This window comes from Hipposideros armiger, unplaced genomic scaffold (assembly GCF_001890085.2).
Source record: "Hipposideros armiger isolate ML-2016 unplaced genomic scaffold, ASM189008v1 scaffold_16, whole genome shotgun sequence".
In the NCBI taxonomy this organism is placed as follows: domain Eukaryota; kingdom Metazoa; phylum Chordata; class Mammalia; order Chiroptera; family Hipposideridae; genus Hipposideros; species Hipposideros armiger.
The window spans coordinates 4285308-4291945 of NW_017731366.1; the positions used below are offsets into that span (position 1 = coordinate 4285308).

At 46.3% G+C, this 6638-nt stretch overlaps 1 long non-coding RNA gene across 1 annotated transcript in view; it reads right to left on the reverse strand.

Annotated features, from left to right (window-relative positions):
- LOC109373151 (uncharacterized) overlaps nucleotides 1–2987 on the reverse strand; it is a 12382-nt gene extending 9395 nt beyond the window's left edge. The window contains exon 1 of the long non-coding RNA XR_002122166.1: nucleotides 2683–2987. This is a non-coding gene — a long non-coding RNA (uncharacterized LOC109373151). The remainder of the gene's footprint in view (nucleotides 1–2682) is intronic.
- Between the last annotated feature and the right edge of the window lie 3651 nt (nucleotides 2988–6638).

A 6638-nucleotide genomic window follows, 5' to 3' on the forward strand; every position in this document is an offset into this window, starting at 1 on the left:
TTCTTGATGGCCGCTCACTGCGGCTGCTGGCCGCTCACGCTGGCTGCTGGCTACACACGGTAGCCCATGGCAACCCACTGCCACAGGGGCTGCAGCATACGCCTTCACCGGCAACTCACAGCAGCCCAGCTCCAGGTTGAGCCGTTGTTCAGCATCTGAGCTGTGGAGGACAGTGTCACTGGCCTTCATATGTGGGATCCGAACCCGGGCCCTCTGGCGTCCCATGCCAGTTCTTAACCATCGCGCCACTGGGCTGGCCCTTGCCTTGCCTTCTTGTAATTCTGTTCAATTTTTTAACTGGTAGGAAATGTAATGAACCCTATGCCTGGCATTTTTAAAATCTTCTGAGAGCTGATGCTACCATTTTGGGGGAAGGGAAAAAAGTACACTAGAAAAACTCAGTATAAGTCAGCACCCTGACGAGAGGCAAATGATAGCGACTCTCCCATAACGTGCTGACCTTACAGACGTCATCATTGTCGCTCTGGATCCCAGGCCCACAAGGTATGTCCACACACAAGCCCACTGCCTGACCCACTGGCAATGCTGCTGGTGGCATTGTAGAGCTAACTCCCGCTAAGACAGATGTTGTTTCCAAAAAGCTCAGAGGGACTGGGTCTGAGCACAAGAAGAGGGTGGTACCTGGAAGCACCACAAAGGAGATTCATGTCCAGCTTATCCCTCCAGCGAGACTGAATGTTGTGTGCAGAAAGCCTTGTGTCAGAGCAGCCCCTCCTCAGGATCAGGAAAGCGCTGATGGGGCTGAAATCCTGGGCCTGGTGCGCTGGGTAAAGCTCTGCTATTTGAGAGTACAAAGGACATTCATGACTTCTTCCTTCCCGACATCCCTGTGGAAGTTAGCGCATTAGTACAAGGTGACCTCTGGTCCTTTTCATTAGCATCTAAGGCTCATTGTTTTTGAATCATTGGTCTGATGTGCTAACACCCCCAGTGAAAACTCATAGCTCCTAATGTTTTTCATTCGTAAGTTAGCCACTGAATGGAAAGCAGATCAGCCTATTAAAGAATGACCCTAGCCCAAACAAAATACATTGGGTTGTTGGAAAAGTCACGATGCATTTTTGCAATGAAAAACATAAGAAAAATACATCATGACTTTTCCGAAAACCTAATAAATAGGGAGGAAAAACACCCAGTGTAGTTTAGAACTCAGCTCTGCTGACTGTTCGGAGTAGAAATCATTGGAATTCAGCATCATCTTGCTCTTATTTTATGAAGCCAGGAGAGATGATGGCTCCTGGGGGTTCAGGCTGCTATAATGACCCAGAAAGAGAGGGCACAGGGCCTCAAAGTAATGGCAGTGGTGTTTGGTGTTCTTGTTTTGTTGTTGCCCTGCTCACCTCAGGAATTCACCAGGAAACCTCTGAGGAAACTTCCCACATGCAGTCAGACACCTGGTCCTAAGAAGGCTGCTAAGCATCTGATCCCACCTCTGATGACGCACATCTCCCTGGCTTTCTAGAAGGGAGGGCTTTCCCACAGTGGAAGCAGGGCGTACTGTGAACTTAACCCAGAACACAGCCTGTCACATAGTTGCATTCCTACTGGGTCACTCGCCTGCCTGGCAGCCTCCTCCCTGGAGGTTGATAAATCCTGAAACAATGCACTATGACTAAAAAGTGAGGAGACTTATCTCCCAGAGCCAGGCCTGGAACTCTGACTTGTTACTTTTCAGTCACACCAGGCGTATGACGCACTTGGAACGCCTCAGAGGAGAGGTCAAAAAGGTATCACTTTTTACTTAAAGGACTGAAACCTGTTAATCATGGTTAAGAGCAGGGAGGAGGGAAAGGGGTAGGAAAGGAAGGAGAGGAGGGTGGAATGGAAGAAGGGTGGGCACTTGGCCACTAGTCACAAATTAGGGAGAGGTCCAGCTCCCAATGTATACAGTTTAAACCAAAAACATTTCCTCCTTTGCTAGGACAGTTTACTTTCCTTGGGATAAGATTTTCATTCAGGCTGAGGTGAGGAGGGGTAACAACTTGGCTAAGAAAGAGTTTTCCTTTGAACCATGGGGAAGTCTTAGGGAGAGAATTCCTTGGCAATGCCACGTCTTGCCCTGGCGATCTTCATGTGTCAACGACACACTGAGTTAGTTCACCTTTGCATCTTTTTGTTGCCAAAATGACAACATGGCTTTCTCTCATGCCTTTTTATTTTAAAGCTGCTTTATTCATTATAAACCATCCCATCACAGTATCTATTGTTTCCCCAAGTGAAGAAAAACACTGGACAAAATGGGGGGACTGAAATGTAATCATTAACTTCCACCCCTCCCCCAACCCTGTCAGCAGCCACGGCACCAAACACAGTGCGTCTCCCACGCCCTACTCAGCACAACGGACATCACCTCATCAAAGAATTTGCTGGGGGTAATTCAGGTAATAGCAGCTTCCACCTGAAGTATCTGGCCAAGTGCCCACAGCCGCTGGCTGCCCATGGCTTCTCAGAAAATAAATGCCTCCCTGGGGTAACTTTTTGTTCTCGTCTGCGTAAATGAAACTCATCAGCCCTGGAAACTGTTTGCCCACATTGGGTAGGTCATTCCTCTTTTGAAGGGATCTGAATAAGAAGTCAGAGAGAAAAAGGGTTCCTTTTCTCCCAACGCCTGCCCAAGTGTCTCTCTCCTGGGCCACCTAGCTCCCTCAGCCTCTTTCTTACCTTTGTACGGCTGCATGTTGACATCAGGTAATTACAGGCAGATCTCTAGAAAGGCAGGCAGCAAGTTAGTCGGGCGGAGGCAAGTTGCAAAGCTCACTTCATTTACTCATCCTTCCATCTGAGTGGACTTTCCAAATGCTGACTGGTGGGTGATTCACACTCATCCTTAGGCGATGAGCAAATAACATCATCCCTGCTTTGTCAATGAAGAAATGGGCACAAAGTGGAAGCCGGCAGGCAGTCCATGGCCACACAGCAAGTCTGTCAGCCACAGACAGGGCCAAGCAGTACATACTCGTGGGGTGAGGCTCACGTTCCTCTGGTTCCACTCTGGGCAGCTCCACCTCCTCTGAACAGCATGTATGATTGGGGTCTCTCAAAACTGGACAAGGGGAGAAAACATTAAACAATGCACTTTTTAAACTGCAGGACTAATTGAGTGCTCATGGCTTCGCTTTCCAAAGCCTCTAGCTGTGGCCAGGCTTTGGGTGCAATATATAAGTGGAGGCTTCATGAGGGCCGGGAGAGTTAATGTCTTCTTCGTTGCTGTATCCCCAGTGCCTAGCTCTGTGTCTGGCTCATAGCAGAGGCTCAATAAATTCCAGATGAAGGGTGAAGAAACCTACCTGCATTCTGTTAGCCTTCGGTGCCGACACTTGGGCCTTGCCTGGCTGGGGCCTTTGTCATCCCTGCACTCCTTACCCGACTCAGTGATAAAGGCCATTTAAATAGGCTTTTGGTCGAGTTTCTCTGAAGAAATCCCAGAAGATAGCATCTAGAATGACCTCTAAGTTGCAGATGAGGAAACACAAATATTTAGAGGTAAAATGATTTGTTCAAGCTCCCTCAGCTGGAACAAAAACCTCAATTATCCTGATGTAATAGCTACTATGGCCTGAGCTCCCCACACCCCCCCCAATTCATGTTTAAGCCCAGTGTGATATTATTTGGAGAGGGGGCCTTGGGCAGGGCCCTCATGTTCTCTCTCTCTCCCTCTGTCCCTCTCTCTCTTTCTCTGACACAGTGAGGAGATGGCCATCTGCAAACCAAGAAGAGGGCCCCACCAGAGTCTGTCCATGCTGGTACTCTGATCTTGGACTTCCAGCCTCCAGAACAGTGAGAAAACAAATTTCTGTTGTTTAAGCCACCCAGTCTAGGGCATTTTGTCATGACAGCCCAAGCTAAGACAATATCCTGTACTGGCTTTTCTAATACAACTCTGTCTCAGGGTTAGGTGACAGCCACGCTGGGCACCCTATCCATAGAACACTTACAGGATCGAGAAACTACAGATTAAGCTATGTTCTCACTGCTGTGCCCTCAGCTCTGGAGAATGGAGTTGATACATGGGTTCTTGTTAGGTATTTATTTGAAGGGCAGACATTGTTAGGACTTTAAGCCAGGCTTGGCAAAGTGAGCCTTCCTAAGGAGCAGCTGTCTCAATTATAGGGCATTTTGTTTCAGAAACAATCTCAGTGGATCATATGAAAGGGAATTATAACATCATTCCTCCTTCACGTGCTAGGAAGTATGTGTTTCTCTATACGTTTTCCCCCTAGGCAACTTAAGTTACTTGTGGGAAAATTCTTATTTCCTGGACAGAAAAAAATCTAAGGCAGGCAGATGGATGTTTCATAACCTATAAGGAAAAATACATACTGGAGAATCTTACATGGGACAGAATTCTAGCATTTGTCATATTTCCCCACGTATAAGACACAGCCTTTTTCGAAAAATTTGGGGTCTAAAAACTGGGTGCATCTTATACAGTGGTTGTAGATTTTTTTTAACTTGCATTTTCCACTTTGTTTGTGCTTGTTTTTTTTTTTGGGGGGGCGCTCATACGACCACTGTATAAGACGCACCTAGTTTTTAGACCCCAAATTTTTCGAAAAAGGGTGTGTTTTATACATGGGGAAATACAGTACTTCTTTTCAAAATCTTGTACATTTCTTAAACACAGATATGTAGTTTCATTTGTTCTTGGAGGGTATTTTACGAAAGGTCTGGGGAATATATGCTGTGATAAGGAGCAGTGCTTTGAACCCTTCAGATCAATATCGGTCCTTATGTCTTAGAAATTATGTGATTCAATCAAACTTTGAAGGCTCTAGTCACCCACAATTCAGCACAGCACTTTCTTCCGAACTGTGGAGAGAGGCACCTGCTCAAATGCCCCACGCTAAGAGGGGGTCAGGGCTTTGCACAGCCCTCAGAGTGAAGGTCCTTCTGCCAAGTGTTGCTATTTGGAAGTTTCCACGTGTACAGCCTGGGCCTGAGAAGAAACCACTTGGCAGACACAGAAAACATTCTCCTGCACCCAGTGCCGCTGGTTCCATCTTACACAAGACAACCCAGTCCCGCCACATTCTTCCACAGCTAGAAGTTCACTTAGGTCCCTGGGCTTGCTGAGATCAGAGCGGGGAACTCTATGAAAGGTGACCAAGAATGATTTTCTGGTATGTGGTATGTCCAACAGGGAAGAAATAGAGAGCTGACAGACCGCCCTATAATGGCTGCTTTCTCCGGTGTCTTCAGATCTGGAGGGCCATGCCCAGGGCTGACGGGAACATTGCTCTATGGGGACGTTCAGAAACAACCATCCAACTGGAAGTGGGGGCTTGCGAAAACACTTGTCTTTGAAGCTGCATTTTCATAGCACTTTAAGCTTGAGAAAACATGAATTGTCTATTTAAAGAACTGGGGAAGGTGACTAATGGGGGTGAAAAGGGTCTAACTCCCACAAGCCACCCCCTTGGCTGGCGCTGATGCATGAAAGGGGCACTTTAATTATCAGACAAAGTAGCAGACTTCTGTAAGAATTCTGAGAAATGCACAGTCTTACACACAAACCTATGTCATGTATTTAAGTCATCAAGACTGAGAAATATTTTCCAATGGGAAAATATACATGGTGTCCCCTATACCTTCCAGAATATATAACGTCTAGAAAACTCAAATCACATTTTCATGTCTTCCTGGTGCCAAGCCAGGGAGGGAATGGGCGGCAAAAAATGTTTATACCAACAGTCATTACTAAAGTTTCCCACAAAGCTGAATCTAATTAATTAGGCCTAGCCAAACTTGCCAGCCACACCCGGACCCAGCCGAATAACCCTGAGAGAATTTAGAAACACCCATTCTACAAACACTCATTTATTACTACCTGTGTTCCCTGAATACCCTCTACAGCAGATATGGCCTGACAGAACTTCCTCAAAGCAGAGTACTTTATAAACTAAAACTCAAAGACCTCTGCTTTAGTTTTCATTAAAGGATACCTCTCTATTCTCTTAATAATCATAGCAATGGCACTTGACACTATTCAAACTGCTTTTCAAATGTTAATTTCTATTCCCCTTTGACCCATAACCAAGAACCAAGGGTAATTCAATGTATTTTTCTTCAAGCCCCCAATCAAAGGTCCCATTTGTTTTCCTTGAAGTTGGTGTGAGTCTTGTCTTCCCTTTAAAGCCTGTAAAAGATTTCCAGAATGGGTTAGAAACTCCTCTGAGCTCCCCCCGGACCCTCGCCCCACTTCCTTTGAGGACTCTGGAAAATTATTCCAGAGCAAACTCATACCCATGGGGACCAAGAGTACCTGTGGACCCAAAGTTTCATTCAACACACCTGTATTGTGTGCCGATTCCATGCCAGGTACCGCTTCAGGTATTGGGTGAACAACACAGGCCGTCATGCTTCCTGCTTCCCCAAGGTTTCCCTTCTAGTGGGGGTGGTAGGGTTGGGGGTGGGGGTGGGGACAAGAAACAAAGAAGCAAAGTAATGTCCAATAGCGACAAGTGATATAGTAAGACAACACAAAGGATAATGGGTTAGAGAGTGACTGGGGACGTGTGTGCTGTGTGGTTTAGAAAACTTTGTCCAGGGAACGACATTTGAAGTTGAGACCTGAAGGATAATATTATGCTAGTTGTGTCATGTTCTGTTAGATCTAC